The sequence below is a fragment of the Schistocerca gregaria genome, chromosome 6 (assembly GCF_023897955.1).
Source record: "Schistocerca gregaria isolate iqSchGreg1 chromosome 6, iqSchGreg1.2, whole genome shotgun sequence".
NCBI classification, from domain to species: Eukaryota; Metazoa; Arthropoda; class Insecta; order Orthoptera; family Acrididae; genus Schistocerca; species Schistocerca gregaria.
The window spans coordinates 238,168,992-238,182,547 of NC_064925.1; the positions used below are offsets into that span (position 1 = coordinate 238,168,992).

General features: G+C 41.8%; 1 protein-coding gene across 1 annotated transcript in view; it reads right to left on the reverse strand.

Annotated features, from left to right (window-relative positions):
• The window catches only part of LOC126278576 (uncharacterized), a 179,237-nt gene that overhangs the window by 93,214 nt on the left and 72,467 nt on the right, over positions 1–13,556 (reverse strand). The gene's annotated exons all lie outside the window — the stretch shown is intronic.

Below are 13,556 nucleotides of genomic sequence, written 5' to 3' on the forward strand. Positions count from 1 at the left end.
ACAACATTCACACTTCAGGAACACCTTTTAAAAGACAGTTAAAAATATATCTACTGAGGCAAACAGTAAACACTAATAACTACCACTGTCACTGTACAGTCTCCTTACCCCTTTACATCCTTCTTTCCTATCACATTTTCCTCATTTCCCAGCGCTGTTAGCAAGCTATGTGTCTTCCCCGTAATTATATCAGAAAATACACCACGAAGATGACGTGCTACAGACGGGAAATTTAACCGACAGGCAGAAGATGCTGTGATATGCTTTTCAGAGCATTCACACAAGGTTGGCTCCGGTGGCGACACCTACAACGTGCTGACATGTGGAAAGTTTCCAACCAGTTTCTCATAGACAAACAGCAGTTGACCGGCGTTGCCTGGTGAAACGTTGTTGTGATGCCTCGTGTAAGAAGGAGTAATGCGTACCATCACGTTTCCAACTTGGTCGGATTGTAGCCTATCGCGATTACGGTTTATCGTATCGCGACATTCCCGCTCGCGTTGGTCGAGATCCAATGACTGTTAGCAGAATATGGAATCGGTGGGTTCAGGAGCGTAATACGAAACGCCTTGCTGGATCCCAACGGCCTCATATCACTAATAGTCGAGATGACAGGCATCTTATCCGCATGGCTGTAACGGATCGTGGAACTACGTCTCGATCCCTGAGTCAACAGTTGGGAGCGTTTGCAAGACGACAACCATATGCACGAACAGTTTGACGACGTTTGCAGATGCATGGACTATCAGCTCGGAGGCCGTGGCTGCGGTTACCCTTGACGCTGCATCACAGACAGGAGCGCCTGCGATAGTGTACTCAACGACGAACCTGGGTGCACGAATCGCAAAACGTCATTTTTTCGGATGAATCCAGGTTCTGTTTACAGCATCATGATGGTCGCATCCGTGTTTGGCTACATCGCGGTGAACGCACATTGGAAGCGTGTATTCGTCATCGCCATACTGGCGTATCACCTAGCGTGATGGCCATTGGTTACACGTCACGGTCACTTCTCGTTCACATTGACGGCACTTCGAACAGTGGACGTTACATTTAAGATGTCTTACGGCCCGTGGCTCTACCCTTCATTCGATCCCTGCGAAACCCAAAATTTCTGCAGGATAATGCACGACCGCATGTTGCAGGTCCTGTACGGGACTTTCTCGATACAGAAAATGTGCGACTGCTGCCCTGACCAGCACATTCTCCAGATCTCTCACCAATTGAAAATGCCGGCCGGTGTGGCCTTGCGGTTCTAGGCGCTTCAGTCTGGAACCGCGTGACCGCTACTGTCTCAGGTTCGAATCCTGCCTCGGGCGTGGATGTGTGTGATGTCCTTAGGTTAGTTAGGTTTAAGTAGTTCTAAGTTCTAGGGGACTGATGAGCGCAGATGTTCAGTCTCATAGCGCTCAGAGCCAGAGCCAGACACTGCTGCGTCACGGGCATTCTTGGTACGTGCTCTATGAGAATTACTGAGAGTGTCTGTCGTATCAGCGGGCAGAGTTTGTGGACATCCATGTCTGGCAATGGAATGTCGTGTGGCTACGGCCTCCCGTCGGGTAGACCGTTCGCCTGGTGCAGGTCTTTCGATTTGACGCCACTTCGGCGACCTGCGCGTCGATGAGGATGAAATGATGATGATTAGGACAACACGACACCCAGTCCCTGAGCGGAGAAACTCTCCGACCCAGCCGGGAATCGAACCCAGGCCCTTAGGATTGACAGTCTGTCACGCTGACCACTCAGCTACCGGGGGCGGACATATCTGGCAATGAACAACATTCACACTTCAGGAACACCTTTTAAAAGACAGTTAAAAATATATCTACTGAGGCAAACAGTAAACACTAATAACTACCACTGTCACTGTACAGTCTCCTTACCCCTTTACATCCTTCTTTCCTATCACATTTTCCTCATTTCCCAGCGCTGTTAGCAAGCTATGTGTCTTCCCCGTAATTATATCAGAAAATACACCACGAAGATGACGTGCTACAGACGGGAAATTTAACCGACAGGCAGAAGATGCTGTGATATGCTTTTCAGAGCATTCACACAAGGTTGGCTCCGGTGGCGACACCTACAACGTGCTGACATGTGGAAAGTTTCCAACCAGTTTCTCATAGACAAACAGCAGTTGACCGGCGTTGCCTGGTGAAACGTTGTTGTGATGCCTCGTGTAAGAAGGAGTAATGCGTACCATCACGTTTCCAACTTGGTCGGATTGTAGCCTATCGCGATTACGGTTTATCGTATCGCGACATTCCCGCTCGCGTTGGTCGAGATCCAATGACTGTTAGCAGAATATGGAATCGGTGGGTTCAGGAGCGTAATACGAAACGCCTTGCTGGATCCCAACGGCCTCATATCACTAATAGTCGAGATGACAGGCATCTTATCCGCATGGCTGTAACGGATCGTGGAACTACGTCTCGATCCCTGAGTCAACAGTTGGGAGCGTTTGCAAGACGACAACCATATGCACGAACAGTTTGACGACGTTTGCAGATGCATGGACTATCAGCTCGGAGGCCGTGGCTGCGGTTACCCTTGACGCTGCATCACAGACAGGAGCGCCTGCGATAGTGTACTCAACGACGAACCTGGGTGCACGAATCGCAAAACGTCATTTTTTCGGATGAATCCAGGTTCTGTTTACAGCATCATGATGGTCGCATCCGTGTTTGGCTACATCGCGGTGAACGCACATTGGAAGCGTGTATTCGTCATCGCCATACTGGCGTATCACCTAGCGTGATGGCCATTGGTTACACGTCACGGTCACTTCTCGTTCACATTGACGGCACTTCGAACAGTGGACGTTACATTTAAGATGTCTTACGGCCCGTGGCTCTACCCTTCATTCGATCCCTGCGAAACCCAAAATTTCTGCAGGATAATGCACGACCGCATGTTGCAGGTCCTGTACGGGACTTTCTCGATACAGAAAATGTGCGACTGCTGCCCTGACCAGCACATTCTCCAGATCTCTCACCAATTGAAAATGCCGGCCGGTGTGGCCTTGCGGTTCTAGGCGCTTCAGTCTGGAACCGCGTGACCGCTACTGTCTCAGGTTCGAATCCTGCCTCGGGCGTGGATGTGTGTGATGTCCTTAGGTTAGTTAGGTTTAAGTAGTTCTAAGTTCTAGGGGACTGATGAGCGCAGATGTTCAGTCTCATAGCGCTCAGAGCCAGAGCCAATTGAAAACGTATGGTCAATAGTGGCCGAGCAACTGGCTCGTCACAGCACTCCAGGCATCAACTGTGGTATCGTCTTGAAGCTGCATGGGGAGCTGTACCTGTACACGTCGTCCAAGCTCTGTTTGACTCAATGCCGTTATTACGGCCAGAGGTCGTTGTTCTGGGTACTGATTTCTCAGTATCTATGCACCCAAATGGCGTGAAAATGCAATCACATGTCAGTTGTAGTATATTGTATTTGTCCAATGAATACCCGTTTATCATCTGCATTTCTTCTTGGTGTAGCAATTTTAATGGACAGTAGTGTATATGTTATCTACATCTTGTATATCTGCCGCTATCGTTATTGTTACTATTGTCATTATCATTATTGGAAGCACAAGCGGTAGAACTACTGCCAATATTAGCTTTATTTCCTCTTGCTCGGTACTGTTTATTTACAATGTGTCTACCGACACTCAAATCATTTTACTACCTTTTGTCATTTTAAAGTTTTTCTTTTTTCTTAAGTAACTAAGATGTAAAAAAAAAGGTACAGTATGTGTGAAATCCTGGTGTGAAGTAAGAGGGGCCCGAAACTCCATCAGATCAGGTTAAGTAAATAAATAAACAATGTCAGATCAAAAATTCCAAGACAGGACACCGTAGTCAGTGTCAAGGAAGTTTTCAATTTTTGATAATCACTGTAATTTAGCCAAGCGTAATGCGTATTAGGACCCCATCAGTAGCGGTGGTATCGATCAGTTGATTAATGAAAAAATTGCAACATCGTGTAAATCGATTCCTATATAAACGAATTTGTAAGCAGTGTTTCTTTCCACGTGGTTAGAATAAGCTTGAAGTTGAATAAAAAGAAACGTAAGTATATAAACTTTGTAATGTTACTAGGAGACATATCTGGCGTTTCCCAGGCACTGATTTTGCCAAATTTCTATTAGAAACGGAAACAAAAAATGAACTTTGTTTGTACTGAATTATCGAAAAAATTTCGTTTGAATGTATTTCTGAAAACACCTTTGAAATCATGAAACAATCGCGCAAAGAAATATGCCTATTGAACAAATGTGGAAGTACCGTATACAAATTAAGAAACATTATCTCTGACAGTTTCGATACCCTAGCACAAGCGGTTCGCGTGTCTACAACGTAGTTTCGTAAACATGACAAGGCCTCTTCAAAGTTCTATAGACAGCTATTATTTTCGCCTACAGCCGTTTGAGATTTGCCATTGAGAGCTGTAAAAGCACGCCAGGTGGCAGCTGTTTCCTTAACATGACTCGACTCTAGGAGTGTCTTAATAGTTAAGAATAAATTTATTAAAACTTCATACTTAATACGGCGATTTTTCACGCACCTCATTGTTTATAATGTCTTATCTTCTCAATTATGTAAGACAGGAGGTTCTTAATCGGACAGCGATTGTTGCCTGACAGTAAAGAATACGAGTAGCAAGTTTGGTTGAAGTCTTTCCAGTGCTTTGGGAGGAGGTGTGGAATTTTCCCTCTCTCTCTCTCTCTCTCTCTCTCTCTCTCTCTCTCTCACACACACACACACACACACACACACACACACACACAAATACATACACACATTTTTATATGCATGGAATTAAAAAGCTTTTTCTTTAAATTTTGTTACATTTATGTAAAAAATATGTGTAAAGCGAATTTAAATGTTTTTCTTGACAGCAATGTAAATTATGAATATCTTTACCTACATTTATAATCTTTCAGCTCTCTCTCACTTGGTGGGAGAGGAGATGATGTGCAGACATAGCAGTAGTTGGAATTTTATAGCTCATGTGAGCCGATGGGATTAATATTACTGTGGGAGTTGTTTGAATGCTGTGAACCAGTTCACTGTTCAAAAATATAGAGAAGCTAAAATGAATGACCTTTCATTATTAATAGTTTAAGTCACCCTTAGAATTATTACGACTCTAGAAGGTTCCAGATTTTTCTGTGCGGGAAAACCTCAGGGCAGCATTAATACCCTGTAGAAGACAATTAAGGCAACATACAAACAGCTATGTGCCGTGTGAATAACTGCTTTTAAGTTTAAGCTAAATTACAAGTATCGATAAAAACACATGAGTAGCCTGATAATATTCTTCTCGGGTATGCAGCCGGATCATAACGTCTTCATGACACAATATTTCTGCGGTCCAACTGGCCGCCATCTTCAGGTGAGAGTGCTGGTGCACAATCTCGCCGGAACTGTTCCGGCGAGATTGTGCACCAGCACTCTCACCTGAAGATGGCGGCCAGTTGGACCGCGGAAATATTGTGTCATGAAGACGTTATGATCCGCCTGCATAACCGAGAAAAATATTATCAATTATTACGCAGGGAAAGCCTTCGTAGTCACATGCGTAGCCTAATTAGAGGTATGATTACTAACGAAAGAGCATCTTGTTTTTTTGGGTAAGAACTTAGATACGACTATCGCTAATTGCCAATATGACGACCGATAGATGTGTTCCGCTGCCTAACCCACCGCCATAGCCAAGTTTGCTAACGTACGTCCGTCCATGAGGTGGCGCTCGACTCAGAGGTAGCCACTTCGAATACTCGTGGTGGAAGAAAGTAACGCCGTGTGTATTTGGTCGCAAGGGGAAGAGAGATGGTGGCGTAAAGTTCTCCATCACCCGACATTGAGCCGTCAGTCTGTTTGAAATTCCAAATGTGTTCGCAGTATCTCGTGAACTAGTGCATGTAACGCTACTGATGTAAATCCGTTCATTGGATGCGAACGTTAAAATGTTGTAAACAGCACCCCTCAAAGATGGCAGGGGAGAGCACTAGCACTGAAGGGCATATAAAGCATGTCGGGGGTCGCGGAAAACAGTGCAGTGCGGAAATGCGGCGATTTACCTGACGTCCAAAAGAACATGATTATTGACTTTCGGGTCAAGGGTGGAAGAATTTCCGAAACTGCTAAGTTTGTAAACTATTTACGTGTGGCTAAAGTACACCATTCATGGTGAATTATTCAAAATGTGCGCCGAGGCAACTCTGGTGCACCACGGGCCATAGATAACACGAGTGAGTGATGGAAGCAGATAATGGTTCAAATGGCTCTGAGCACTATGGGACTTAACATCTGAGGTCATCAGTCCCCTAGAACTTAGGACTACTTAAACCTAACTAACATCAGGACATCACACACATCCATGCCCGAGGCAAGTTTCGAACCTGCGACCGCAGCGGTCACGCGGTTCCAGACTAAAGCGCCTAGAACCGCACGGCCACACCGGCCGGCATGGAAGCAGAAGTGGGTACGGACGAATAGACGTGCAACTTTTCAGCAAAGGGGAACCAGAGGGGCTACCAACAGTGTCTCCTCAACGATCTTTCAGGGAACGTTATTGCGTATGGTCAGCAGGCCCCTGATGTAGCCATTCATGCTGACTGATGTTCATGAGTGTCGGAGGCTAGAATTTGCATGCCATTACCACAACTGGACGCCCAGAGCGTGGCGACAGGTGGCCTTTTCAGATGAATCATATTTATGACTCATTGTGCAGATGGAGACTCAATGCGAGGATCGTCGGAAGGATCCAGACCGGAGAAGGGAGTGTTGTTGTCTGGGGAATATTTTCGTGATATGTCCTGCGTGATCTCATCATTTTGGAAGGCAAAATGGATCTACACATGTATGAAGGAAGGAAAATGCATAATATCACTGCAGTAACACTTTATAACAAACTGGATGCTTATCATTTACTTTGATTTCAATGTATACCATATTATTTCCTCAACATCACTGCTGTAAAACTTTGTAACAAACTCGCTGCTTTATTTGTTTACCTTAAGTTTAATCATTTATCTTTTGATATAAGTAGTAAGTAATGGAACGTCAGTAATTTATAAATTTATATTGTGACATCTACGTAAATATCGAAATAGCTCTGAAAGTCTTTGACATTGTTGTGATCCTGATATTGCTATCTTTGTATACATACTTCCATGTGGTGAAACTTCTTGGTATAGAGTGGTGCTTTAGATTATTTGTATACGTATATATACAAACAAAGTGCTTCATACCCTCTTCTCTGCTGCATGAACACAAGCAGTCAGCATCAGAACGTAATGGCGCGAATGTTTCAACGTAAGTAGCCAAAACATCTTCACTTTTTATAGCTTATTTACGCTTTTTAACATCATTGTGAGGCAATGAGATACTGTCTCACATCTTTTTTTGGTTGTAGGGCACCACTACAATAAGAAAATTTCATCATTTGGGAGAATAACAAGTGAAAACTAATGCAAACTGTATCTTAGCTTGAACAATCCGTCTAATGATGAACCTGTCACTCCGAAACCAGTAACGGAGCTATTTACATAAATAAAAAGCATTATAAAAAGTGGCTGGTTACTGTTATATTCTCCGTAAGAGTCAACCTATATTTTGTACACAGCCACGTGCTCAGAACGTCAGTTTTCGAAGAAATAGCATTAAGCTTACCTAGCCAGCTATGGAGAAACGTTCACGCTTTTAAAAGATGCAAAAGAAATCTGTCGACGACAATCCGCAACATCAAATATAATAAGCAATGCCTGTCAGCACAGATACCCCCCAAACTATATACAAGTGAAGATTAATTCTGGAAGCAGTACCGCGTAAACAATTATAGCAAATTGTGAAATGATGTGGTTGAAGACAGAGATAAAAATGTAATACCTACAACTCTCCTTATTGCATCCACTAAGCTTGCATGTGATGCTGCAAAATGAAATTCCAGGAAGCCAATTCTTCAGCTCTTAAAGTCAATAAAACAATATAAGACACCTCAGAAACAACAGTTCACATAGAAACAATGACCTAAACTTTCTAAATAGTATCAACTCCAAACTTTCAAAGAGAAAAACTGTAATAGTTAACGCTGATAAAAGTAGTTGTACGGTTATAACATTTGAAAATTACTATGTTAAGAAAACCATGAAGTTCTTTAATAGTAACAACATAACCGAATTTGATTTTGATCATACTTCTAAATTTCAGGTCAAAATTAAGAAAAAACGTAAGAATTGTAATGTCCGCCTAACAGACTGGGAAGTGTGTGTCTGCATTCCCATGAACCCCATTGAAACTCGCATCCGATCACAGCCTAAGACCCGAAAAGTCTAGGAACAGCTCTTCATACAGATTAAATAACAAACTACTTGTTCTTCTTAATACCTACTATCCATCTGAAATAAATTCTCCATTATGAACTCACTGAGAAAGTTAAAGAGGAGTACATTCCACTGACAGCCAGATTTGCATCACTTGGCAGTGAACCTTTATACTGACATCCCTATAGAGTACCCATAAATATAATCAGGGACACTCTGCTCAGACATAAGAAACTAAGTATGGCAGAGATCTGTGAGCTCAGTGGATTGCTTACTTTGGTAATGTCATACAATTACTTCAGTTTTAATAACAAAATATACGAAGAGAGAGATGGGTTGACAATGAGTAGCAGCCTATCTGGGATTTTCGCAAACATTTACATAAATCACTTAGAGCAGGCATTTTTTGAAGCTGACAGTTACATCAACAGCAAAATCATCTACCACAAAAGTTTTGTTGATACAATCATACTTTTTGATGGCACATTAGCAACAAATATGAGCAGCATGCACAACAACATTAACTTCTCAGCTAAACAGGAGACTAAGAACAGCATTAGTTTCTTAGACATAAAAATCATCAACAAGAACCCTGTACAACATTTTGAGGTTTATAAATAATCAACATCCACTGATTTGTGTATCAACAGCTCATCTTCTCATCCAAACCAACGTAAGATGACATATTTTAGATTCACATTGAATTGCCTACATAAAATTCCTCTTGGACCAGTTCAAAAAGAAAAAGAAATAAATATGATAAAAACCATAGACTGAAACAATGGATACAGCCCTCTGATGATAGACAAATTATTACAAAAAATCCAAAAACCATCAGAAAACAAAGCAGCACACCAGACAACCAAGCAGTTTATATAGGATACAGTAGAAAACAGCAAAAAACTTGTTGCATTACCTTTCTAATGGAGCATATCCTAAGAAATAAGGAATCCATTTAAAAACACAAACATTACGATAAGCTTCCACACATACAACGAACTTCAGCAGACAGCAGTTCACAACTTAAAGAATAATGCCCCCCCCCCTCCCGGCCCACTATACAAAAAATCAGGCACATACAAAGTTGTCAAAGTTGCCTCTCCTGCTATATCGAACAAACTGAGAGCAGCTTTGAGACTTGCTTCAAGGAGCATATAGATGCCACTCATTTGAAGAACATGTCATAATCTACATTTTCCGTGCACACGATTATTAACAATCATGGAATTAAGAGCCGTGAAGGTAGCTTTATGAAATTGTTTGAAGGAATTGAAATATATGCACATAAAAGCAAATGACCACAAAATCTCAGTGAATAGACCTTAAGCAATGTAACCTTTATTAAAAATTTCATCCACGTGCTTTTCATTTTTAAATGTACGCTACTCCCCTTAACAATAACAACATCCAAACACTAACCCAACATGAAGTAGTGCATAAAATATATCAGCTTGCTATAAAAATATAATTTAAAGTCCACTGCTGTAATATTTATTTATGTTCATCCATGCGTTATCATTTACTTTGCTCCCAATGTGTACCATAATATTCAGATTATATGTCCACTGTTGTAATATTTATTTATGTTCATCTATCCCTTGTCATTTACTTCGCTTCCAGTGTATACCATAATATTTATACAGGGTGATTCAAAAATGCATGTAAATATTTTAAGGGTGTATTTGTGAGGTAAATATAAGACAAAAATGTTCTATACAATTTTTGCTATACTTGGCTTATTACAGAGTTATGAACAAAACATGATAATTCATTCAATACAACGTAAAGTATTTACTTCCCAGAGTTCACAGTTTAATTACAGTGCATTTGGACTAAAAACGCAAACTGGTAAATAAACGTGACGTAACAAACTGAAACAATTCCTCGCGAATACTGTATTACTTTAGTTCCTGTTGATTGAACTAAATCAATGCAAAATAACTAAGGAAAATACGTGAAGAATTTACAGACTGTACTGTACTGTATTTGCACAAATCTTAATGCAATGCATGTTCAAAATGCTGTCCCTGAACTTGCAGACAGACCCGTGCTCGTCGCCGCAATGATCTCTGCACATTACACAGTCCGTTCAACTCTCCACGAATAATTTCACAACCACCTTCAATTCTTTGTTGTAGCACTTCTCTGTTCGGTACTGCAGAAGAATACACCAATGTCTTTAGTCGGCCCCATAAATAAAAGTCTAAAGGGTTCAGGTCAGGTGATCTGGCTGGCCAAGCAATTGGTCCTCCGCGACCTATCCATCGATGTGGATACGCATCATTGAGGTACGCCCTTACGTTGCGGCTGTAATGGGCAGGAGCACCATCGTGCATAAACCACAAGGTGGCTCGTGTTGCAAGAGGGACATCGTGTAACAATCCAGGCAATTCCCCCTCCAAAAATTCGCGGTAAGCGTGCCCAGTCAGCCTTGGAGGTAGAACATGAGGTCCGAGTAAGTCATTCCCCACAATACGACACCAAATGTTTATGGAGAATTGATGTTGATATCCACGCACAATTTTCGCGCCAGGATTCTCGACAGCCCACTGGTGCATATTATGCGAATTGATTACACCCGCACGAGTAAACATGGCCTCATCTGTGAATAATATCCGCCGAATGAACATTGGATCATTCAAATGACGCTCTTGTAACCACTGGCAGAATTGCTGACGGCGAGGATAGTCTGCAGGTGTCAATTCATGCACTTTGTGCAGGTGAAATGGATGCAACTGTTGTCTCCGAAGCAGCCGCCATACAGTAGATTGTGGAAGTCGTACAGCTGCACTAATTTGTCTCGTACTGATGGCTGGATCTTGGTCTACCAGGTCCAAAACATGTTCCTCGACGTTCACTGCATGCTCAAGTGGTCGACCTGAATGTGGCCCAGGACGAATGCCATACTCCCGCATACGTCTGTCCACAGATACAAACGTCTGATGACTTGGTAACTGTCGTCTTGGAAACAGCTCACTGTACCTTTGTCTTGCTGCAAGTGCGTTTCCATCTGCTGCACCATACACAAGGTGCATATCAGCATACTCACTGTTTGAGTACATCATGTGCACGAAACCTGTAGCCTTCCGACGATGAATGAACGACAGGAAGTACGTTTCCGTTACCAACAACATCAGCGCCATCTTCTGTACAGTAGGAGTAAACAGCAATTGCAAACACAAACACTATTCATGCAGTTTCGAATCAACTGTTGGGAGATACGTATGTGCATTACGTACCAGAATATGGCATCCTGCTGCTTGCACTGACGTCGTTTTGATACGGACATGACTTTCGTATTTTAACGATAACTCTGGAATTAAACGTTTATGGAAAAACATTTATAGAACATTTTTGTCTTATATTTACCTCACAAATACACCCTTAAAATATTTACATGCATTTCTGAATCACCCTGTATAATATCACCGCAGTAACATTCAAACAAACTGGCTGCTTTATTTATCTTAATTTTAGTCAGTTCTCTTTTAATATAAATAGTAAGTTATGGAACGTCAGTAATTTGTAAATTTCTACTATGACATCTATGCCTATATCGAAATATCTCTGAAAGTCGTTGGCATTGTTAAGATAATGATATCGCCATATTGGTATACGTACTTCCACGTTGTAAGTTTTCTTTGTGTGTGAGTGGTGCTTTAGATTTTATAAATATATACATATATACAAAAAAAGTGCTTCATACAGTCTTCTATGCTGTATGAACATAAGCAGTCAGCACCGGAATGTAATGGCACGGATGTTTCAAAGTAAGTAACCAATTCATCTTGACATTTTATAATTTATTTACAACACAGTTATGACCTGGTTTGACCTTTTTTCTTCCCGTGACCATTGTAAACAATGATCCAAACTCTTCGTTACACTCACATACACTGACCAGAATCCCCTGCACTTCCCATGAAAGGGATATGACAAGTGATACGACATAAAACGGTAGAGCTGGCATAAGATGACATTGGTCCGTGCGATACTCCTGTTCCCAGAGGAGTAATACAAGCTACAGTGAACAATGATGGCGTAACACTTGGGCATTCATCTTTATACCACAGTGCGATTTTGAAAGGATCAAGCCTTGCTTACCATTATTTGAAGCTTAGCAAACGGAAAAAGGAAAAGATGTGCTGTGTGCATCGGAAGAGTGTTATCATTACCGAACATGATTCGGCTATGGTTTCTGATGAACTATTACATGTACGCAACTTCCATAAATTATACTGAATATTTCGAGACAGTTTTTTACGTTTTCGGGCAATAAGTAACAGCAACTCTGGAACGGCAGATCCAAATCTACGACTTACAGACTCCCTTGCTGAGAAGCTCGTTACAACAAGTGAGTAATACTAACCTTGTGACTAAGACAAAAATGATTACATAGTAACAAAGGTGGAAATGTGTTCATACAAAAATTAAATACCCAAACTGGACGTACGATTCAGATCGAGTGACAACCACATCAAACGTTTGGCGAATTAGAAACGAGGTTAAGTATAAAAATATTATAGGAATGGCGCTGTATGTTGTGTATGGGTGGGAAATGAGTATGAACAATAGTAAAAAGCCCATGACGATGATGAGGTAGACCTCGACGCCTGTTCCTGCATAGGGAACGATAATTTTGCTCTCATGACTTTTTCTCGACTTTAACGAAAATACTTGTGAACAGAGGGCATAGGCTGAATTAACATCCATTCACCTTCGTCCTCTGGTGGCTTCCAGTCTCGTCTCATTGCAAAAATATAAGTTTTTCATTTCGAGCAGTTCGGCTAATGTAAGGCAAAAATCAACCAAATTAAACATTACCAAAAACTGTGGACAGAAATACATCTGTCCCCACATCTATGCAGTGGAGTGGTTGGATATTTTATTTTAGGCTATCCTAGCCGGGTATCTCTTCATCTAAGGTAATTCGTCTACGAATTGGGGTGTTTCCTCTTTTTCTATAGGTTGTATCATTGTTGAGGCGAGATCTGGTACTAATATATTGACGGTATTTAGCACAATGCGCAAATTCAGTGTCGCGTCCAGATGTATTTTGAGAGGTGGCATGCCCATGTGGTTTGCGTACTGTAAGACCTTCGGTACACACACCATCAGATTATTTGACTTGTCGCTCTAACGAAGTAGGCGAGTGTCAGCATTATGTCTCGTGGTCTTACCGTGGCGTGTTATCTGCCAAAAGGTCAGACGATAGAAATGTCACTTGCATGCTTAGAGT